The following is a 24,589-nucleotide window of genomic DNA, read 5'->3' as shown; positions in this document are numbered from 1 at the left end:
ACCCTGCACACAGCTGAAGCCTGGACAAACCCAGTTCAGGGTTTGGTTCTCACACTTCTCTTCAGGTCTAAGCTCACGCTGCTCTTGCTTCTGGAAATGCTCTACACCCAAACTCCCACCTATGCCTATATATCTGGAGAAAACCTACTCATCCTTTGATACTTCACTCAAGTGTCAGGTTCATTAGCTCTCCACCCCCCCAACCCCGGTACAGTCTATCATTCCCTTTATGGTGACCCCATTGGTTCTGTATTCACTTTTCTTGCCATGCACGTGACAGTGACTACACCATACAACCTAATACAATTTAGCAACCTACATTTACTAGAATGCAAATTCCAAGGGCTGTGACTTATTTTGTCACCTCAGCTATTAGACATGGGAACCCCTACAGAAGTCATGTAACACATTTACTCAGTGAATACAAATGGGTACAAAGAAAACATTTTAAAGTCCCTTGGGTTAAAATTTTGCTACTTATAATTACAAATCTCAGATTTTAGTCAGATTGCTTCTGTGAATATCTGAGACCAAATGTAAATGTTTCCAAAAAGCTTATAATATACGCTTGAAAAATGATAATAAACCAAATGAGTTATACGAATGAAGGTAAAATATTCTTATTAACACGGCAGAGAAGTTTGGACTGTAAGGACTAAATACATACAGAGAAAAAAAACACAGTATTACTACTTTTAATCTAGAAATTCATGTTTTTTCAAATTAGTTTTAATACAAGAAGCTTCCAGTCTTATCACTTCTATTTTTGAAATTTAAATTTGTTATTTCCATAGTAATCTTAAAATCACATTATTTTAAACTTAATGGGTTCTAAAAAAAAACCCCTAGAGAACACAAGGGGAATATTTCTCATCAATAAAGAAACCCCTGGGTGACGATTTGTCTCCTCAGTCCTTTTATCCAGTACACTAAGCTAATATCTATTTTGCTAGAATAGAAACGCAAAGCATGTTGGCAGTTCCCTGACTTCCTACTACCCTCTAAAGAACACAGACATACAGAGAAAAAAAAAAAGTTTCAACAATTTTTCTATAACATCACTTTTACTTTTTCATTCATTACCTTACTGCTTTGTCAAATACCTAAGAACAGAATTTAAATAGAATCCCCGGAGTTTGAATTTTTCTGGACACAGATTTCCCTAATCCTTTACCATGAACATCAGGATTTAAAAGGAATCAATCGTGCTTCAAAGAGTATAGGCACAGATACCACTAAGTGACTAATTATAGCAAGACCTGCATCTAGATAAATATCGAATAAAATATGATTAAGCATCAGATCAGCTGAACCTAGCAAATACATGACTAATGACTAATAGCTCACAGGAAAGCGGAATTACATTGTATCCTAGTGTTGACAACTGATATGTGTCTCAGATTTAAAAGCAGGGGGAAGGAGGTGAGGAGGGAAGGCTAGAACAACACTGACCAGATATGCAGCCCTTCCTCATTAACATACAGGAAAAGACTGTAAAAATGAGCAGCCACACTGCGCATCATAAAGAAGACAGCATATTTTTTCCTTTAAAAAGACTACTCACAATGGGATAATTCACCTAATGTTATGGACTCCTCAGAAAGAGGTAGTTTAAGTTGTAGATAAGCATGTATCCTGAGTTGAGCTATTAGTCATGCAAGTTAAAGTCCATGAGTTATTTATTATTTGAAATGTGTCAAAATATACTTTTATCACCACAAATCAATACTACTCACTTCCAGGGCTCTTGATTTCCTGTCTGGTGGTCTGTTCTGTATGTGTGTGTGTGTGTGTGTGTGTGTGTGTGTGTGTGCAGTCATCCTCTGATATTCTTTTTGTACACATTTCAATCTGTATTAATGATTCGATGGTAGAAAGAGGGGAAGAGGAATGGAAATCAGCATAATTGTCCTCCAGCTCCTGGAGTAGACACTGGGACATTTTCTTGGATTAATCTGTAAGGGTAAAGGTTTGCCTCTGTATTGATCTGTAAAGCTTGTTATACTGTCCTAATGCACTGTTTTCACTTTGGGAAAATGCTAAATGAGATTGCTGTCTAACATTAGAAGGCCATAAAACACAAGCCATGGCACCTTCCATTCAGGATAAAGGTTTCAAAAACATTTCCAATATGCATTATGGTAAACCCTCCATATAATCATAGAGTCAGCAATTGACTTTTATTGACTGCTTTCATTCCTGCTGATGGAAAAAGCCCCTATTAGGCAAAAATAATGAAAGGCAGACTTTCAAGATACCTAGGAAGGAAAATTCAATCTTAGCAGCAAAGGATGATTAGACAAGTTAATTTCTTTATATGTAAGGAAGAGGCAAATAAATGGTGAATGACAATGTTAAGGATAAAATACAGATACGGAAAACTTAAAACACTAATAAAGAAGTGGGAAGATGTAACAGTTACTCAAAAACATGTTTAGCAAGAAGAAATCGGTGGAACAGAGTCAACCTTTGAAAATACACATTTAACAAAAACAAGAAAAAAAAATTCAGTTTTGTGGTCACTTGAAATTACTGGGAACCTTTCATGGATCCTACCATATGCACACACGTCTCTATTCTTTTCTTTATTGTACTCTTTTACTCTGCTCTTCCCTTCCTCTCCCCTCATCTCCATAAGCACTAGCAGCCCGCCCTCCCTTTGGCCCTCCCTACCCCATACAGTGGCACCAAAGGCCCAAGGGGTTGCTGACAGTACTAAAGGTAGAACTGGAGTCCCAAAGATTTGACCCCAGAACAAAATCAAAAGAAGCACTTTTGGTAGGTATTCTGTAGCCTGTCACCAGCAAAACATTTTTTGGCTAATGTTTAATGTTAATATTCACTTAAAAGGCACCTAAAAATATATATCCAAGTATTTTTTCTCATTATACTAACAGGTCTATTATAAAAACTTTGGAAAAAGGCAGAAAAGAATAAAGATACACATTTAGGCTGTTTCTATTTTTTCACTGCTTAAAAGACATGAAGGACATAAATTATTACTACCATTTCTGATTATTACCTTAGGAGACTTTCCTGTAAGTTAAATTAATTGATCAAAGAGAAACAAAAACACTTTTAGCAAAAACAAAGCGGAGGGAGTATTCAGAAGTCCCCTCTTAAGACTCCATAACACAGTTACACTTGGTTATCTGTTTTAAAACTATCTGTTGGTTCCACTCCTGCCTCTACTTTCAAGTCTTAGAATCTTCTTTGATGTGGGTCTGACGTTTACATTGCGAGAAAACTACTTACCCATCTTTTTAGTTCTGCTAATGTTAATGGTGAGGATAATAAAGTAACTTCAGAGAAGGAAAAAATATGGAGATAACACTCCTCACACCACTCTCCACTCAATCAGTTAGCAGCCACAACTCCCAAGGCTCTAGAGGACACTGAAGTCACTCATTATGAGTGTAGGCATGCAAAGAAAGGATCCTTTCTCTGTACTTGAACCAGAAGTACGCTGAAAGAGTTCTACAGATACTATGATGAAAGACCAGAGAGAGGGAGAAGAGAGGGAACAAGAAGGAAAGAAGGAGGGAGAGAGAAAATGAATATGAGAATGGCTGGTGTTAAAAGAATTCTAATTTTTTTTTTTTAACAGGTTGTGATGATGCATCCTTCACGGGATCAGGTGGTCTCATAAAACCATACTTTACACTAAAAGCAGACACTCAACAGAGTCAGGGAATCAAATCTTTAGGTCTAGTTCCTATGGCACAATGCAAAACTCTTTTTTTCTCTACCAACTTTTTATTAGCTGTTAAACCCAGTGATTAGGATTTCTGCTTTTCTTTTAAAATGCAAAACTAAAGCTACTAGGCACATTGCCAATATTTAAAAATATATAATCCTTCACTTCTGTTTCTCTTATCACTTATAATTAATCTATTGTAAAATGCAATATAAAGAAAATATTTATCTGAAATGTACTATATTAACCTTTTAATTTTACCTTAAATCCAAATATCCTAATATTTGTTTTCAGAGTAAAATGTAAATAGCCTCTAACAATGCAAGATCTGAAAAATTCAATTTTAAGCTTTTCTGACATTCTTAATAACTGCTAACCCTTTTATTAATGATATTTCCATTTGAGCTATAATCAAATTTCCACAATTACACTTTAGAGGGCCCTCTCTAAAGTGGTCCAAACAGCTCCAAAAGCTGCCTGCTTTGTTTCCATTTGTTTTCATATACAATTTGAGATACAATTTCTTTTGATTACCAACATGATGAATGTTAACTTATACGTTTTCTACCATCACAACACAAAATGCCAAGCAGCCTCCACTGTTACCACAGAAAGGAATGCTGACCTGGACATCACCTAGTTCAGCACTTAGCTCAACAAACCAGTCACACTGACAGCAGACCATGACCTGTAATGAGGGCCATACTATTTAATCAAATAGCTTCAGCTTGGGCTTTAAAAGAAAAGGTTAGCTTTGGCTAGCTAGAAAACAGAGCATATAAAATTCTATCCTGTAAACCCAAGGTTTGAAAGAATAGTATGTATCAGAAAATACTTTAAGGTTTAACATTTTAATTTTAATCCACTGTTAACTTTGGAAAAAGATGTCAGGTTCACAATTCCACAGTCTGGATCCACAGGGAGAGTGTGACCTGGAGGGCAGGAGGGGAAAGCACTGCTAGCCTTCCACTCCAGTGTTAGGACTCTGAGTAAAAGCCCTAAACCCAAGAAAATCCAAAAGAGAGGACCTCTGGCCACCTATCCCTGCTAAAATGAGCAACACAGTACTCTATACACACAGATACAGAGTTCTTATGCCAATAGGCCTCATACACCCTAAACAGATGGATACAAACACACCAAAACATAAGGTGAGTAAACAACTTTTCAATTTTGCAATGTGTTTTTCTTATTCAATAATATTGGGTCCTTGGAAATGATGGGGGGCAGGGTGGAAAAACCTAGGAGAGCAGGAATTTAACGACATGTGGCCACATGACAGCTGGTAGAGGTTGGGGCTTCTCTGTGGTGCTCAGGGGAGAGTAACACACCCTGACACGATGGGACTCCCCTGCTGCCTGGCTTCTCCTCAAGATGCAGCTCTCATTCTACCCTTCACAGAAAACCCTCGTGGGATCTTGCCAACTGCACCAAACCCTGAGTTGGATCCCACTATATAGGCTGACCCAGCACAACTGAAGAGCTGGAGAGTTCCTATTCCTCATTGGGGTCTGAACTTAGGAAATTGGGTCTCCAAAGAATGAGGGTCCCCAAGTTTTGTTTAGCTGTTTAACAGGTGGAAGGATTTGGGAAGTCAGGCATTTGGTATGAGGTGGAAGAAATAAGCCATTGGCTAATTTTTACTTTCCACCATATCTTGGTGTTCTTGACTTATCTCCAAAAAGGGAGATAAAATTTTTACTTAATTCTTACTTAGAAGATACCAGGACTGAGAGGCAATAATTGTTTAGAGTTTGGGGACTCAACATAACTGACGGCAACATGAACTCAATCTGGAAGGACCCCAAACAAACTTCCAGATCACATATAATTTAGAACAATCACGTACTCATGAGATGCTATTTTCTCAAGCCTACAAAGTCTTCTCAACAGGCAAAATTCTACAGCTAACAAACTGCACTTTTGTCTGGGTGGGGAGCCTTTATTTAAAGAGCTATAAGCCATCCCTCCCTCCCTTTCTTTCTTAACAATGCTTGAAATATTGTTATTGCTTAATAAATGTCAAATAATAATGCTGTAATAGAAACAGGCACTAGTGGGTTAACAATGCAGTTTTTTAGCAGCAGTTATATAAAGTCTTCTGGGTAGAACTACCTCCTAGCATACATGTAGTGGGAACAGTATAAAATCACAGTCCATAGAAGTAGCCCTTGGTTGTAAGAATTGCAAATTTGAAGATTATTCTCTTTGTCCTTTCAAAAGATCCACAGGTATTGGAATGAAAATGTTAAATCCAAATCTCCAAAGGATATATCAATGTGTGAATGAGACCAAGTAATCTTAACACAGGTCAAACTTTTTAATTTGAATATCTCAACTAGATTTCAGGGTCAAGAAAAGCGTTGTTATTATTAGTGTTATTAAAGAAAGGCATGGCATTTACTCTCTCCTGACTTCGTAAAACAACTGTTGAATTACATAACAGAAATATGTTCATCATGAGCCATATACAATGCACCATAGATTTTTCCTTAAATAACTATTTTCTTAAATATCTATATAATATATTCTACTTATGCTGACACCCCTGAGGCTTTGTGAGTTATTTCTAATCCCTCATGATGCTACTTTGGAATGTTCATCAAAATTGGTCTTAGGATTAAAAACATGAGGATTGGTTGGTTCATTTATTCTTTTATCTATTCAGTCACTCCCACAACAGAAGGAAGACAGGAGGAACTGGGATACGTTGAGGAAAGCAGAAAGATATTAGGAAGCAAAATAATCTACTGGAATTAGAGGAGAAAGGGAAGGAATCCACCCTTCCTAGTGGTGGGTTGCTGTGCCCAGCCAGATTCATGCAGGTGGAGAAAAAACAGAGGGACTGGCTGGACACAGCAACCCATTCAATGGGAAGGACGAGGGAGAGAAATGGGGAGTCTAAGGCTGGGAACTAAAGCAAACTATGACATCTGTCTTCGAAGATAACTTTAATTTCAAGTTCTTGAAGGGGTGGTACTCCCTTTATCACCCATTTTTCCTGCAGAAAACCTCACGTTTAGAAGATGGATAACTGGAAATAGCCAACACGCGAGTCCCCAGTGTAGCCAAGGGACAGGGCACCAGGCTTGGCAATCTACCAGGTTTTTCTGACAAAGGATACTAAGGATCAACCTAAGACTTAATGAGAAAATTGAAGGGAACATCAAACATACCCTCCCAGAAACAATCCTTCCCTATTTGGAGAAATATTTACTTCATGGGCCTTCTTATATCACTTTCCTCAATCTAGTAGAATCGCTTAGAATCACAGACTCTTACTGTCGAGTAGCATGCAGGCAGCTTTCTGTGCAGAAATAAAAGTGGGCACGCATGCATGTGAAGCTTCTATTTTTAGGTGCTTATAATTTTTCACAAAGAATTGCCCTTTGGGATGAATTTTATATGTTCCTTCTCAGCTCAGGGGTGACTTGGGTGGTGCAAAGTTTGGTGAAATTCCATTTGAGTCGTCCATGCATAAAAATACATTCCAGTACCCCTACCTCTTCCCTGCTGTGATCAAATTTAAGAGAGTGCTTTTAATATCAAGAGAAGTCAAGAACAGTTTAATTTTAAAAATTTCAAAACTGTCACATATCTCAATGAGGGCTGTGACACATTCTAAAAAACTAGGTTAAGACCAAAATTTAAGTCTGTGGTGAGAGAGCGTGTTGCATTACTTTACGTGATATGCTTTTTCCCACTACACTTTAAAAGCAAGATCCAAATACCAGATACACACTGGAAGGAATGTGTCTGGCTCCCTTAACTGAAAGAATTGCAAATGTATTTATTTTAGGGACAAGTGAAGAAAAAAAATGATCCATACTGATTTGCCCTTTAAGTGTCAGAGTGCTAAAAATGAAGAGCAGCAGAAGCAGCAGTGGGAGGAGGGGTAGAGTCAAGCCTTTTGTCTGTTTTCCATCACTATCAGTAACTTGAAGAGGGGAATGCTTAGGCACTGCCACTGGAAGAGGGAAATCCCAAAATGGGGCCAAAAGGCCATGCTGCCAAACTTCCTTGGATGCAGTGCTGCAAGGCAGAAAGAATGTCACATGGACATCAGAGCTGTGCCACTGTGTAGAGACTAGGAAAGGGGCAGTCAAGGAGGGGCAGGAACAAAGTGGAGGGGAGAGAATAGTAAATACTCCCCCAAGAAACTTATTTACTGGGGGAGAAACACACACACTCATAAAGGTCACAAGTAACACAAGGCAACCAAAGTGTCAAGGAAACAGTACAGACAGTATATGCTACACCTGTTCTGAGGGCATAACCATTCTATTGTGGGTGGATAGTATGGGGCAAGGGGTAGTCTGGGGGGTTTCCAAGGAAGAGAGGAGATAGGATTTTAAAAAAGCCCACAGAGTGAAGGACTGTAAGAGTCAGAGGGCGTTTGAGAGGATCTAGGTGAGCTGAGGTCCAGGCTCAATCGAGTCTGGCATATTCAGGGGACTCAGGTTGTAGTAGAGGGTTGGAAGAGTGGGGTAGTGCTGAGGAGGGAGGGGCTGGGATACGGAGAGTCTGCCAAGAGACAGCACACCTAGAGTCTATCCTGCAGGTGATGAAAAGTCACTGGCCTTTCTAAATGAGAGGGTGAAGTTATAAAGGTACCGTCTTGGGAAGCTGGATCCAATGTAAAAATAAATCAGATGGATGGAAGTGGAACTACATGGCAGGGAGGTCAGTGAAGCAGCACCCAGCTATAAAGACGAAACAAGCTGATGAAGAGAATGATCCAGCAAGAATGGAGGCACTGGAAAGAAAGGATGGAATGATGTGGTAACTGAGAGGACATGGAGGTAAAGAAGAGGAAGGACTGAGAGAATAACAGGATGGCTTAGGCCTTGGGGATTTAAAGAATAAACATTCTCAAGTAATGACAGGAAGTTCAAGTGGAAATGACACCTCCTCATCACGATCTAAAGCATGGAGTTGGAGCTCAGCATGATGGCAAGGCTACAGCTGCAGTGTCGAAATCCCCTGCAAGATGTGGTGGGGAGTGTAGAGGCAAAGGGAAGGAAGGACAACAGAGGCTTGGCGAACAGTCCACACCTGGGGGTGACAGGGAAGGAAGATGGAGCAGTAGGGGAACGGACCGCGGAGAGAACTGGTGTAACACAGCATCACAAGGCTGGGTAGACCAGAGTTTCATGACAGAGAAGACAGTCAAAAAGAAGGAAGACTGATAAACGGCCACGGAATGTGCTCCGTAGCAAACTGGAGAAAGAATCTGAGCACAGTGCGTGAGGCAGAAGCAAGGTAGAAACAGGTAAAGAAGAAAGTGGGCAGTGAAGAAGAAATGCAGGCGGCAGGATGAGGTCAATTCAGTATCCTTTAGAGTACCAGGCACCTTGGGACATGACAAAGAGACTGAGTCTATCTAGCCCATAAGAGCTACTTTAAAGGGACACATCTGGCAATAGTAAAATACAAAAGGGAAGGATTACATCTGTCTGGAGATGACTAGGAAAAGTTTTAGATGAGATAATGGAATTTCAGTAGGGTCTTCAAGAATGGAAAGGGCTTAGGCAATTAGAGATGGGATAGAAAGGCATTCTAGACAGACAAGTAAATGAAGGAAAGGCAGCAAAAGAAGAGAGAAGAAAAGGCTAGAGCTGGAGGCAGTGACATTTCTAATAGACTTTTTTCTTTTTTTTAAAGATTCACATGGAGATTTACATACAAATTATAGAGCCAAAACACTTTCATCAAGGACACATTCTGCAAGCAGACCATGACATTCCCATCAAGTAGAAGAACCAGTAAAAATGTGCTTAAAAGTTAGGATGTCAGGGAAGGTGTTGGGGCGAGTTTTAAATTCTTTTAGAGAAAGACAAAGAAGGGCAGGCAGAAAGGAGGGCATGGTCCTTGCAGACCTGGTGTGGTTAAGGAATAACACTTCGATTTCTTAGCTAAAGAAGGGTGTCCACAGTGAAGAACATTACAAAATAAGGCTGGTGACATGGGGAAGAGTGGAAGGAAATGGATTGCTGGGTAGGAAACCTCACCAGCTGGGTCAGTGCTCTGACAGCAAGAGGAATTCTAGTGAGTAAGCCTATGCATGAGAAAAAAGCAGTACACGAGAAGAAGGTTCTCCTAAAGGAGCTGGACACGGAACTGCAGAGACAGCATATGAACGGGGGGGAGGCCCCGCTGCCTGTCCCTGCAGTGGTACCTGAGCAGGTGTAGGGGACTCCATGATGGGAGATGTTCAACACTGGCAAGGGATGCTCCAGGCTCCTCTCTGCCCCCTAGGCTGTACTTTCCACCACAGCATATCATTTTACATATAAGGTAAACAAATCTAAGGCAGGAATATATTTATGTATTTACTGATGGGCTTCACCTCACACTTACACTGAGTGTCCAGTACTTCTAGCCCAAGTTCCTTCTTGTTCTCCGAAACAGACGTGCAGTAAAATGAATGGTTAATGGAAAATGGAATAAGAGTTTATGGATGTTGGACAGCAATGATTACTTATTCTGCACAAGCTCATGATTTCACAAGTTTAATTTAAAATCATATACCATGTATATGCTGACATATATATAAAAAAATATATATATATACTTGACATAAATATCTACACTTGATTTTAGCCAAAAGGCTGAGAAATGATTATAAAATATATCTGAAAAAATACACAATTGGAAATAGCAGTTGCTTCCAAGGAGGGGAGTTGGATAGGTGGCCAAAGAGTTATGAAGGAGATTGACTTCTGCATATAATATTTATATTTTCTATCATGTGCATATACTGCTTATCAATAAATAACATTCAAAAAAATGCAATGATATTTTATTTATATATATTGTATCCCCTGAGAAACTGCTGTAATAAAGTTCGCTTTTCCCCCTAGATGCCTGGACACCACAATTCCTAATGGGGATGCCATTTCCGCAGGTTTTGTGGCACTAAATAGAAAACTGATTGAAAACTTAAAGATGACAGAGATGAAATCCCACATGCAAACTCTACACAAAGACCAAAATGTAAACTGGGAAACAATTCATCATGCCCCCTACATTATCAGCCTTCAGCACAAGTTTGGCACAAACCCTTCTGATTTAGTATCTCAGTAACCTTGTGAGAAAAGAGACAGAGAAACCAACGCATTATTGAAGTCATGGGGCAAGCCATTGGGTGTGAGGTGTAACACGAGCATCTGGAAAGCTTAGAAGCTTTCTCTATTCATGAAATTGTAAGTTGGCCCCTTCTCGGTCTTTTTAATTGCTCTCTCCCCACCTGCTTTCCTCTTTTATTTATAAGTAACTCCCAAAGCTCAGATATTTGTCCCTACTCCTCTTCTACAGTTCCTTGTGAAAGTATTTTTCTTTCTTTTAGTACTCCTACGACTCTGTGTGTGACTGAACTGGATTTCGAGTCTCTTTACTAGTTGGTAGCTGTGTGATCTTAGGTTTCTTTAGTCTTCAGTTTTTCTATAAAATATACAATCAGTAATCTCAGCCATCTGAAGCCAGCGACTACATCTGATGATCCTCTTAGATTCCTTCTGAGACTCTACACTAAGTATCAACTGGATATGGTCAATTTGTTATTAGTTTTCTTATCCAAACAAGATTTTCCTCCTACTTTTCACCAATAGCAACATTGTTAGCTCATCATCATACATCAATTTTTGGTTCTTTTGTTGTTATTTATTCATTTTCCTGTTTTTAAATTATTAGTTTTCTTGAGACAGGATCTTGCTGTATCACCCAGGCTGGAGTATAGTGCTGTGATTACAGTTCACTGTAGCCTCGACCTCCTGAGCTCAGGTGATCCTCCCACCTCAGCCTCCTGAGTAGCTGGGACTACAGGTGCGTACCACCACACTTGGCTAATTTTTGTGATTTTTTTTTGCTGAGATGGGGTTTCGCCATGTTGCCCAGGCTGGTCTCAAACTTCTAGGCTCAAGTGATCCGCCATTCTTGGCCTTCCAAAGTACTAGGATGTGGCATAAGCCACAGCACCTGGCTGATTCTTTACTTTCAAGAAGTCACTGAGATTGTTAGTTCTTGTTTTAAAATACCTCTTTCACTTTTAACCCCACCTCAGTTTTCCATATCCTTACCACAGGCTAAGTTATCACTTCAAGCATACACTACTATTACTACAACTTTCAAACAGTCCATCTGCCTCACCTGCCTCCTTTTCGTGTTCATCAACATGAATTCTAGTGAATGAATAGCCTGCAAAATGCCAACCTTTCCTATGAGTTCAACCAGCATTCTTCCTTCTCCCTCTCCTCCACCTACCAATGCTAATTTTACTTCCAAAATATTTATCATATCCCCTGCCTCCTCACAAGGTATTACCTGTGGTGTTGTAGGAAAGAGTACCCACTGAAACGTCTGCTTAAACCACTCTTTACCTATTGTGGCCTCAAAGTGAAGGACAGATGGTGACATTTGCAAGGTTGTTTTCAAACACAATCTAATATGAACCAGTGTAACAGCCGAAGAGCACAACTGCACGTATTCCTAATGTCCATTCCCAAGCTATGTTATACAATTATAAAATCATGCTCTGAATTGATTTTATTTTCTTCTTTTGGATAAGGGCACTATCTCCAGCAGCGATAAGTTTCCATAGGAACTAAATTTATTTCAAAAGGTTTGAACATAGAGGCTTTAAAAAAAATGCTCAAACAACATACGAATTTTGTACATAGTGCCTTGCATTCTTGAAATCAGAGCACTGTCAATGTTAACCTTTTAATCTCCTGAAAGTCCCTGGAAATGACAAATGGTCTCTCTCTATTTGGGAAATGGACATGTTTAAGGTAACTGGTAAGGAAAAGAACTTAGAAGGTGAGTTGCTAATTCGTAATATCTCACCTCTAGCATTAAACACAACTAATCACACACGATAACACTATTTACTAATTCTTAGAAAATAAGTGCATCATGCATTCAAGTAGTTGTAATATTTTCCTACTTAATACTCCATAAATTAAATATAAAAACTAGAAGAAAATATACCTTCAAGGTATTTTATAGCTAATAAATGTGAGAAGTTTATACGGGTGTATAAGCACACTGAACAGCACGTGCCTCTGTGAAACATCCACATGATAACTCTGTAATTTGAAAATTCTAACATGTTTCTTTTTTTGCTCTGATTAAAGTATTCAGTACTGATGCCATAAGAAGGCACTAAATTCCAACATATCCCTTTATATTACATAAATGGATTTAAGCATTTTACAGAGGACAGGCAAGATTTAGCAAATTGGCTTAACATTCTAGTCTGCTGCTGAGACTAAAATGAACAAGACCAACTATGAAGTACAGAAACAACAATCTACCACACAGATTCTCCAAATGATTGTGATGAGTCTCATACATGAGTATTTCAGAGGTGGAATCTCAATGATTTCTACATAAAGGGATAATGATATATTACTGTAGGACCAAATAATGCATTTCTCAATTCATGTCTGGATTGGATTCACCATGCTGAGCTCCATTAGTTTTACATCTCCCTAAGGGTTCCAATTCAGCAGTATTAATACATGCCATTACACACAGCCCAATCTAAGAATGGCTGCCTTACGAAAGCCCCTTAATACTAGTCTCCAGTTGAGTGTTTCTGGAGAAAAATCACAAAACTAGGGAAACTAGAATCACTATAAATTCACAGACACTAAATCCTGCCACAATGTTATGGCTCTTCTTTGGGAAACTCACTCTCCCCCTATTACTAGGATTATTCATGCCATCTCCAACCTCCTCAAAAATCTCACCTGGTTCTTTTTCCTTTCCACCCTTGGCTAATGTGCTGGCCTGTTGTTTCATTGAGATAAAAATAAACCAAAAGATAACTCCCTCATCTTGCCAACATAAGATCTGGATCGGCACCCATCTTCTCCTTTTCTATTGTTACTTTGGAGGAAGAGTGTTTTTCTCATCAAAAGAAAGGCAATCCCTATGCATGGATCCAATTCTTATCTTCCTCCACCCTTGCCTTCCAGTGGGATTTTCTCTCCTGAGATGGTTCTCGCCTGCATTCCAGCATTCTCTAGAACAGTGCCATCCAACAGAACTTTCTGCAGCGATGGAAATGTACTAAATCTACGCTGTCCAACATGGTGGTCACACCACCAGCGGTAACTTAGTACCTGAAATATGACTAGTGCAACAAAGGAAAAGCATGTTAAATTTTACTTAATTTTAATAAATTTAAGGGGTCATAAGTGGTTAGGGGCTACCATGTTTTTGGAAGCACAGCTCTAGCAAATACCCTTTCAATATCTGCCTCTACTTCTTTACCTTCCATCCATTCTTCTCTATCCATGCCAAAGTGGCTTTCATTCACCTGTTGGATAGAACTGCTCCTGCTAAAATCACAGGCCTCTAAGTGGCCAAATCCAGTGATTTTTAGTAGACATCTTACAGGACCCGATCAGCACAGACTTGTTCCAGTAAATTGTCCCTTTCTTGAAAAGAGTTTCTTGAGCTTCCATAATACTACACTCTCCCGTTTTTCCTCCTGGCTGTCTGGCTCACTGTCTTCTAACTGATCCCTCAATATTGGAGTTCCTTGGGGTGATGGTCCTGGAGGTCTCTCTGCTCTTCTCTCTCTCCTCTCTCCATAGATACCTCAACCATTCTCATGGCTTTAAATACCATCTCTGTGCTGGTCGCTATCTAATTTTTATCTCCAGCCCAGCCTTCTTATAGGTGACTGACTACTGCTATTTACGTGGAAGGCATTACAGGTACCACATGTTTAAAACTGAACTAATTCCCTCCTCTACCTCCAATTTATTTTTTTTCTTCCCCATCTCAGTAAATAGACCCTCCAAGATCAGGAAGTTGTCCTTGATACCTCCCCCTTTCCCCCTTTCATTCCCAATATCCATTCTGTCACCTAGTCTTGTCTAAATTCTAATACATCTAGAATTGATCACTTCCTTTTTTCTTTTCTTTTCTTTCTTTTTTTGAGATGGAGTCTTGCTGTAGCTCAGGTTGGAGTGCAGTGGTGCAATCTCAGCTCACTGCAACCTCTGCCTCCCGAGTTCAAGCTGATTCTCCTGCCTCGGCCTCTCCAGTGGCTGGGATTACAGGTGTCTGCCACCAAGCCCAGCTAATTTTTGTATTTTCAGTAGAGATGGGGTTTCACCATGTTGGCCAGGCTGGTCTCAAACTCTTGACCTCAAGTGATCTGTCCACCTCAGCCTCCCAAAGTGCTGGGATTACAGGCATGAGTCACCATGCCTGGCCTGGAATGGACCACTCTGTATTTCCATTGCCATTATCTTAGTCCAAGCCACCATAACCACTTGCCTGAACTATTTCAGTAGCCTCCCATGTAGTCTCTCTGTTTCCGTTTTTGGTCTCTAACTCTCTTCTCTACCACAATTCATTATCAAAACAACAACAGCCAGAGTGCCCCTTTTTAAACTACAAATCTGGTCTCACAACTTCTAGGTTACAACCCTAGCCCTTCAAGATTTCCTACCTCTCTTGGGATACATCCAAAATAGTGATTATGACCTACTAGGTCCTAACAAGATGTAACTCCTGCTTCCATCTCCCTCTATGACGCTTTCCCACAAAAGGTTTCCCTTCAGAACTCCAAAGGAGCTCAGCAACTTCCTCAGGGTCTTAACAAGCATTGGCCCTGCTGTCCTTCCCCAGTGCCTACTATTTTAGCCTTTATATCAGCCTTAAGAGGTTGTCTCCAATGCCTCACAGTCGATTTCCATGGGACATGCTCTCATAGCATTTGACAGCACTTTTCACAACTGCCATTGTCAAGTTATTTGGATGATCAGTTATTTCTTCCATTAGACCAGAAGCTCCAAAAGGGCAGTATTCCCAGTGCCCTTTACATCTGCCAAACACCATCAGCTGCTCAAACCTTTCCCCCTGAGAAGCCCCTGGGGTACCTTCTCCACTTCTCATCAGCACTCTATTAGTCAGTGTATATGTGGGGGAACAAGGCAGACCTGTGAGGAAGAGTGGTCAAACTACACATGTTCTTAACATCCCAACTGGAATTGAGAACCAATTCTCCAATAAATACTTAAGTTCTAGAATACAGTCATTACTTATGTTTTAGCCATTTACTGTGATGGTTAAAAACACAGGATCTAGCATCTAAAATATGCATATCCAAAACTGGGGTCTACCTCTTACTTGCAATGGAAGCTTGAGCACGTTTCTTGATCTCTCTAAGATGCAACCTTTTCCTCAGTTCCTACTGTTTAACATTGTTGTGAAGATTAGTAAGATAACGTTTAAGCTCTCCACACAGTGTCTGGCACTGAGTAAGCCTGTAATCAATGGTAGCTGTTATTATTATGAATACATATTAATTGTTAATATATTTCTGCAGGTTATTCTGAGAATCTAACCATTAGTTATCATCTTCTTTCCAAAGAAAAATGAGCTGCTATTTTCAAACAGCCAACTTAAAAACCAAGTTTTAGAATACAATACGTCTGAGAGTTGGTAACTGCTCACGAAACTTGAAGGTGACCACAAAGTGTTCAGGTGGTGGAAAAAGAGGAGGGCTGCTGCATGTGTTTTTGATGAAGGGATTAAAAAGCTGTACTCATGTTAAAAACCACACCTCTAGCATGGGGTACATAATGAACATAAACCTACATATCTTTTCTTTCCCCAAGTACGTGCTCACAGGGAGCAACAGTCCTCCCTATGAATAAATGGAACTGTATTTGAAGTAATTACACTTGGCATAGATTTGCCCACTGCTGGTGGCAGGGCTGCTACCTGTGACTAAGCAGTGAGGGGAACTCAACAGAATTGATGGCAAACTGCTTTAATTTGCCTTAATAGTAGCAAAATCTTGCCTAAAACAAGTTGGATGTTTCAAGAATAAATCCACACAGTTAAAGTTCTATTACTGTTAAACCAGTATTCAAACAGGCCAGAAACTGGTTTCCAGCCTCTTTTCGTGTGTTTCTGTATCCTTAGGGTCACAAATGTTATTTTGTGACGCCAAGCAGGCGGTCTTCTGGAGGAGGCCTAGACATGCTGGTGTTATTAAAATGTTGGGTAACATTTCAGTTTAATCATGCTGTGAGGTCTGTCCCTTCCCCTACCCCACACCCCCAAAAGCTTTAACCACCAAAGGACATTTAGAAATAATAGGGAGAAATGTGAAAGTACTAATGATGATTTCATTTTCAAATGGTCTTAAATGCACAGGTAATGACAGCACTGCCTGTAATGGCCTTGTAGCCAACTCATAAGCAGGAATGGGGAAGAGGATGAACTAGGAGGATTCTCCTTTCTATATATGCACCATGGCTGAATGCAAAGAAAACCCAGACAAAATTAAAGGTCTTCCTGTGCCTGAGTGAGTGGCCTTTGTGAAGGATGAGTAAGAACCTGAAGCCTTACACATCATAAAATCATTGTATGTGTGGATTGATTACCATTCAGAAGTTAATTGCACATTACTAAATGATTATGTGAAAAGCCTATAAAATCTGGAGTTTTGGCACATCAGATCATACATCGTATCATATATCATATCATGGTACTAGAGGTATGTAATGGCTGTGGCTATACAGCAGACCATGAAACTGAAATTTTAGACTTGTTGGCCTAACTTAATCAATGTCAACTGTCAGATAGGAGGATTATGGCCAGCAACTCAAATCTGAGCTAGAACTGAAGACCCAGAAAGAGAAACACTTAAGTACTGCTCAGGATGATAACTTTAGTTTAAGGTTTGAATAACTGGCTTTGTTATCTAAATTGAATAGAGTAATGAGATAATTTTTATCACAATCACATACTGTATAATGAAATAAAGGAATGAAAGCTTTTTATCAAAGCATTTCAACGTGATGGCAAATCAATTATAATATTAATTTTTATCAGACACCATCAAATCCGGCCACTTTTAGATCTCCAATATTGGTTATAAGTGCCAACATTTAGACTGAAAGAACTGTTTAACAGATGGAGCATTTCCTCCTTCCAATATTTAGGAGTGAGGCCATCTGACTGAAGTCTTATTTCCCTGCTTATAAACTAAGGTCTTTGCCCAGGAGACTATTTCAAAAATGTACCAAAGGTTAATATGTTTGCATATATTACAAATGCTAAGCAAAATGGAATCTTAATATATTCTCTCATTCATTACAAAGGAAACGGCAGGAATGACTGCACATAAAGGACATTTTACCAGTTGTTCTTACTCTGATTACCTTTTAGATACCTGCAAATGCCAGTCACAGTTTCACTGGTGCTCAGGTTGCCTGAAATGAGGGAGAAGTAACGAGTTCTCCTACTAGGAGCCATACTGGGACAAGAGGTAACAAAATATAAAGAGTCCTGTTTTGTGATATTTCATTTCACCAAACCTGCTGGTAGGAAAAAAGGTGAAAAGAGAACAGAGAAAAGATATGAAAATCGCACTATACATTCCTTTAGGCTTTTGTCCTTCTTTTCTCCTTCTCTCTCTTCCTCCTTTCTTTCCCCTACCCCAACCAGATCCTTCCTATTTCTGGTTTAGGCACTGTCAATCAAGGGGTGAACACATTTTTATATATGCTTTTAAAGCAGAAGTAGCAAATACAAAGGAAAAATGCCAACTCTTTCAATGCTTAAGCCAGCAACAGACATCACTAATCAATCTTGACATTCTTTTAGGCTAAGTCTGTCATAGCCTTCGAATCCTTTTCAAGGAAATACTGCAGGGAGCTACCACGATCAATGGAGTTGGTGCCTCAAACAAAATTTATTTGCCTTCCCTTGCACTAAACTTTTCCCTAGTATTCTATCTTTAGCATTGGGTTGGACTTTCTTGGTTCGGCACTTTCTTATGGTCGTGTAGTTCAGGCTGGGCATTTTGTCAGATTGAAATTCACGAGAAGCCTGGCTCTCTTCCAATAAGCACCTTGCCATACAAAATCCACAGTGTCCGAAAATAATAGAGACCAGATAATGCCCCTTTCTGGCTCAATCCACATCCTCTAAAAGGGAAGCAAAGCCAGGAAAAATCATCTGGGCTTAGCAGTCTCTTTCTTCACTTTCTGGAGTAAAAGAGTTTGCCTCTATTAATGTTTGAGCCTTGATCTCAGCTATGTCTGCTTTTAAAGGTGATTTGAGGTTTAGATTTAGCATTTACCCTTTCAAAAAGTTTCTGTTTAAAAGAAACTTTTATGACAATCACTAGATTGCCTTCATGAGCATTTTAGGAGTACCTTCACCATATATTAACATACTGGCTCATTTGGCTTCATAGTTAATTGCATGATCTCTCCAGAAAGCCCTTAATGACACCATCTCACATCCAAACTTCATAATTTGGCTCCCCCCAAATCTGAGAGCAGGCTTCCCAGGCACCATCTTACTGCCATTGTGGGCCAAATGTGATTCTCCCCAGCTGCTGCTGTGTTTCCTCCTTTATGGCAGGGGCTTGCCTGTACACTCCAAGCAATTCCAGGAACCAGAAGCCTTCCAGGCAACAAGAGGCTATTAGATGCAACCTGCTTGGGCCAGGGCCATATTCTGCTCCCAGTGATAACTAATGCATGCTTCTGCTGGTATTTTTTCATTCTATTGCTTGAGAGGATTGCCTCCCACATTTGCACAAAGGATTTCCCTAGATAAAGAATATCTGAGAACGGCCAAATCTTGCCAGAATTCAATAAATGGAATATAAAAGCCTGAAAAAAAACCTGGAATATCAAAATGGAAGTAGGTTCAACTATGACAAATGTGGCTGCCTGAAAAACAGACAAGAGACACAAAGGGCATCTCTGTCTTCTCTGTCTTTACCTGGGAACTGAAAGAAAGATGGCGATTTCTCTGTCCACGTGCTGGGCCGTAGCCTCCACAGCTGCCAGCTCTAAAGAAAAGGGCAGCACTCCTCCGCTTTATAAAGAGTTGAAAAGATTTACGTAATTTTCCTGGGGTCCCAAGCTTTTTTCTTTTTTGGCATTACCCATAATGTATTTGTTCATGGGATAAGCAGAGATGCCTTCCCCCAACAATTATATTTGCTTAAAGGAAAACACAGCTGCCTTTCTTGAATATTAAGATGCAACTGGGACTAGTGAGACCAAATATTTCAAAGGGAAGGAAAGTTTTTATAGCATAAAAGATACTCCATTATATCAAAGTGCATTGAGATTAAAAAAAAAAAAATGAGGCAAAGTGATGACTATCCTCCTTAGGGACAAAAGGTCCAACTGAGAAAGAAGCTCTAGGTGCCATTTTCCAGAAGAGCCACCTGCCACTACTTGGAGCTATTGCAGATATTCAGGAGTCAGAATTTCACACTCCTGCCACCTCTGGGGTTCATGGGGGAGAGTGTGCACACGTCTCCCCTGAGGCAAAGCCAACAGGTAATTACTCGATCACTGATACCTTGGGATAACTGAACATGAAGTCGATTTCTTAATGATTCTCTCTTAAAGAACCAGCATCACACTGCTAGCTACTGCACCTGTAGTCCCAACTACTCAGGAGGCTGAGACAGGAGGATCACTGAAGCCCAGGAGATCAAGGCTGCAGTGAGCTATGATCATGCCACTGTACTCCAGCCTGAGTGACAGAGTGAGACCCTGTCTCAAAAAAAGAAAGAAAGAAAGAAAGAAAGAAAGAAAGAAAGAAAGAAAGAAAGAAAGAAAGAAAGAAGGAAGGAAGGAAGGAAGGAAGGAAGGAAGGAAGGAAGGAAGGAAGGAAGGAAGGAAGGAAGGAAGGAAGGAAGGAAAGAAAGAAAGGAAGGAAGGAAGGAAGACGAAAGCTTTGGAGAAATACATGCTAACCCAAGTAACAGCAAGAGAGTCACCCGTTCCTTTGGGAGTGTATTATATTGCTATGAGGGCCCACCCCATCCAAACTATGGAAAGTAGCAAGGGATGATGCTGAACCTAATTAGCATTAGTTAGTATTTGCTATGGTTACAATTGCATTGAATAACGCTGCTGCTAGCAGTGCTGTTTTATGTGATGTCTTCTTCATGTGGCAACCTTTTCATAAATCAAAGCAAAAGCCAATACCAGACAGTTTCTTGTACAGCCTGCCTGACAATAAAAGTTAACACTGAACCTTAGCTGTTATCAATCTTCATAAATGTGTCCACAACGTGGCAAAACTGCTCCACATTACAGTGGGGCTGCCACTAATGCACACAAGGTAGTGACCCACTAGGTTAATGGGACTTGACAATCAGTCCAATTTTAATTGAGCCAGAAAAAGGAATGGTTCTCTTATCCTTAAAGTACACAGAAATTTTCTCCTCTATGCCTTAGTTCCATCAGTGCTTTGCTCAGAAAATGCCTATAATTAAGTTTAATATAGACTGGTATAACAGACAACAGAAACCTCATGGGGAAAGTGGGTGGGTAGGCTTTTATAAGAAGAAAACTTGTTATGAAGTATTTAATTGGTGTTCTTGATAGACAGTTACCTGACTTGAAGAAGCTATGTTTTCAAGTTGAAATTTCAAACTAGAAAATATATAAATCCATCTACATGAACAGAAGCAAAAAAAAACAGTCCTTAAAAATAGCAAAAGTCAACAAATTTTTAAGTATCAATAACTTTCCTTTGACAAAATTCATACTATATAGAAATCTGAACTGAAGGAAGTCCCAAATAATGACAATTCTTAATGTAATAAATACTCCATCATGTTTTGAATTTTGCTATAGTACTAATTACCCTATTGATATTGTCAAGAGAAAAGCCCAGCTTCTATCTGGCATGTACTAGAGATGAACTCTGGCAATTAGCTAATGTCCAACAAAAATCAGCCCTGTATTAACAGCCTGTAATGAAGACCATTAACAGCCAGATAAATCAAACCATTAGGCCAGACACAGAGATGTCAACATAGCCACAGGCACCTAATTTTCTGAATGAATTTATTTCAATACGTATTTCCCAAGCACAGTATATATGCCAGGTGCTTGGGGAGATCGATAAAGAGGATAAAATACAATTCCTGCCCTCAAGAAGGTTTCAGTTCAACTAAGAATGAGATTCACATGCTGTTAACTAGATTATAACCTTGGCAATGAGCCCTTCAAACTCCTGAGTCTGTAATTCTTTCTTAGTTTTTAGACACAGTTTCCTCTAGTGTAAATTCAGAGCTATATTAGATCCCTTCCAGAGCAAAAACATTCTTATTTGCACCTGTGAGCGAGTAAGCCCAGGCTTTTAAATCCAGAATGTAGTTTAAATGCACACACACGAGAAAACGCACTTTTTTTTTTTTTTGCTTTTTGCTTTTTGCTTTTTTTGTTGCCCCTAACCTCTAGTCTTCTATTCTGAACTGCAAGAGTCTAAGTTAAGAAGCATGGACATTTTATAAGAGTTCAATTTAGTAAATGGAAATATTGATACGAATTGAGCACCTGTTAGAGAGAGGTGTGCTACCATCAAGCTGGCTCAGATATAGCTCGTGCCTTAAATGGCTCACACTTGAGAAGGAAGACAAGGGCACAGGCAACACGGATGCCACTTACATTGTCATAAGGGCTGGAGTTACATAAACACACAGGGAACAATTCATTATGGCTTTTTAGTAGGAAAGGAGGTGTCTAGAAAGACTTTATAGAGAAAGCAAAGGAATTAACATATAAGACAGGTCCTAACAAAAGGCTGAGTTTATTGGGAGGAAGGTGGTAAAGGTGAGGTGTGCTGTGGCTGTGCTGTGGGGACAGCATGAGCCGGGCTAAAGTGTGAATGCAGAAGGCACACCCTCCCTTTAGTGAATGAACACTGAAATGCATGAGAAAGGATGGCAAAAGATCAGCCCAGGAGGTATCCAAGGTTATTTTCATATTGTGGTTTAATATTTTAAGTTGGCCGGGCGCGGTGGCTCAAGCCTGTAATCCCAACACTTTGGGAGGCCGAGACAGGTGGATCACGAGGTCAGGAGATCGAGACCATCCTGGCTAACACGGTGAAACCCTGTCTCTACTAAAAATACAAAAACTAGCCGGGCGAGGTGGTGGGCGCCTGTAGTCCCAGCTACTCGGGAGGCTGAGGCAGGAGAATGACGTAAACCCAGGAGGCGGAGCTTGCAGTGAGCTGAGATCCCGCCACTGCACTCCAGTCCGGGCGACAGAGCGAGACTCCGCCTCAAAAAAAAAAAAAAAAAAAATTTTAAGTTTTGGCTGTTTGTTCCAACTTCTATATTATGATTTATTAGATAGTGTCTATTATTTAACTTTGAAGCGGAAACTTATTTCGGTTTTAATCATTTGGATCAGATTGATGGATGAGCATCTTGTGGTTGCAAGGCAAGCTGTTAAAAAAAAAAAGTTATTATTTGCCACTACTTATCACTGCAAATCAGGATCATCATAACACTCAAACACATAACTTTGGCTGTTGGGACTGATATAGGACTGTAGCCATCATCCTTAGCCCCTAATTTTTAAATGTTGTGTTCATAAAAATAAGCTTCATTGTTCTCTTCATAATGAGCAAAGGTTGTAAGTAAGCTTATGAACTAGAGTAATAGTATTAAGATAGCATATTATCAGTTGTGGGTATTAGGATTCCACTAACTGCTAACAAAAAATGTTTGAAAACAAAAGGAGGTACCGGTAGAGAGGGAGGCTCCTCTTGCTACGGCTTCCGCATCCCTTTCTCACTCTCTACAGGAATCTATCTCTTCATAGAAACAAGGCTGCACCTGTGATTGCTTTTAAATCCAGAATGTACTTTAAACACACATGGAGGCACACAGGTGGGAAAATGCGTAGTTTTTTTTCTTTTTTGCTGCCCCTAACATCTAGTCTTCTTTTCTGAACTGCAGGAGTTAAACGGGCTTTTGGGGACTAATCTAGACACTTAGCCCCACTGTCCTTTTTGCTTCTGGGAAAAAAAAATGTAATATGGCTCAAATGCTGAGCAACTGACTGCAGAACATGTTAGGAAGAATCTTGTTTGTTCAGTATAGACTACCAACCTATCATTGCCTAGAATCTCAAGTGAAGAAAATATTCTAAAACTATGACAAGGTTTTAGGTGAGGACTATATCATGAACTAACAATGGCTGCATTTTATCTGAGCACACCATTGCGTATGTATTTCTAACCAAATTATGTAGTTCTCATGTAGCATATTAAAACATAATTATTATTTTGAGTAGTGCTGCTAACTGTTGGTTAATGATTTGACAGAAAGCATTTACCTTTCAACACATGCTTTTAAGGGGCCTGGTATACTCTCAATTGCAATTTTACTGCGTTCAAGGATTATCCTCCAGGGAAATATACATTAGATCATATGATGAGCATCAATTAAAACAACACAAAATTCACCCAACAGAAAATTCAACTATTGATGACTATAGTAATTATTAATAGTTCACTATTCATTGCTTAGGATATGCTAAAAACATAAATGGATCTCATTTAATTCCAATATAACAGCTCTGTTATTATCACCATTTCAGAGATAGAAAATCTAAGACAGTGTGGGCTACGGGTGGGGTGGAAAAGGAGAAGTAACTCGCTAGAATAGGTCTACTGAATGATGTGAAGAGTATCTATAAACATTATCTTCAGTAAAAATTTTACACATGTGGATACTTATTATTTCATTGTACCTACATTGACATCATGACGTGGGAAAATGAAGAGAAGTCCTAATAAACTTAAAAAGAAATCAGGAAGACCAAGAACCACAGATGAAAGAAAATAAGCGTATTTTCTGGCAGATGCTATAGCAAAACCTGTAGTATATTAAACATTTGCTCTTAAGTCTACTTCCTAGATACTGTAGCATATAAAGGTAGAATTTTATGACATGAAGTACAAATAGAGGTATCATTAGTAAGAACGTATCAGCCCTTCTGAAGAACATGGCCAAAAGCTTAGCACTCAAATCTTTTAAAGATCCCAGCCTAATGCACTTTCTGGAGCAACAATCCTATT

The 24,589-nt window shown here is 39.6% G+C and overlaps 1 protein-coding gene across 2 annotated transcripts in view; it reads right to left on the bottom strand.

Annotated features, from left to right (window-relative positions):
* The window catches only part of CHCHD3 (coiled-coil-helix-coiled-coil-helix domain containing 3), a 302,441-nt gene that overhangs the window by 12,268 nt on the left and 265,584 nt on the right, over positions 1 to 24,589 (bottom strand). Inside the window, exons 8-9 of one of the 2 annotated variants that reach the window (XR_004058031.1) lie at positions 17,893 to 18,048; positions 15,848 to 15,984 (exon numbers count right to left, since the gene is read on the bottom strand). The exons of the other annotated variant lie outside the window; for it this stretch is intronic. The gene's annotated coding sequence lies outside the window, so the exon portion shown is untranslated. The remainder of the gene's footprint in view (positions 1 to 15,847; positions 15,985 to 17,892; positions 18,049 to 24,589) is intronic. 2 annotated transcript variants of the gene reach the window in all.

This window comes from Rhinopithecus roxellana, chromosome 6 (genome assembly GCF_007565055.1).
Source record: "Rhinopithecus roxellana isolate Shanxi Qingling chromosome 6, ASM756505v1, whole genome shotgun sequence".
Taxonomy (NCBI): Eukaryota; Metazoa; Chordata; class Mammalia; order Primates; family Cercopithecidae; genus Rhinopithecus; species Rhinopithecus roxellana.
This window is presented reverse-complemented; position numbering and strand designations above follow the sequence as displayed.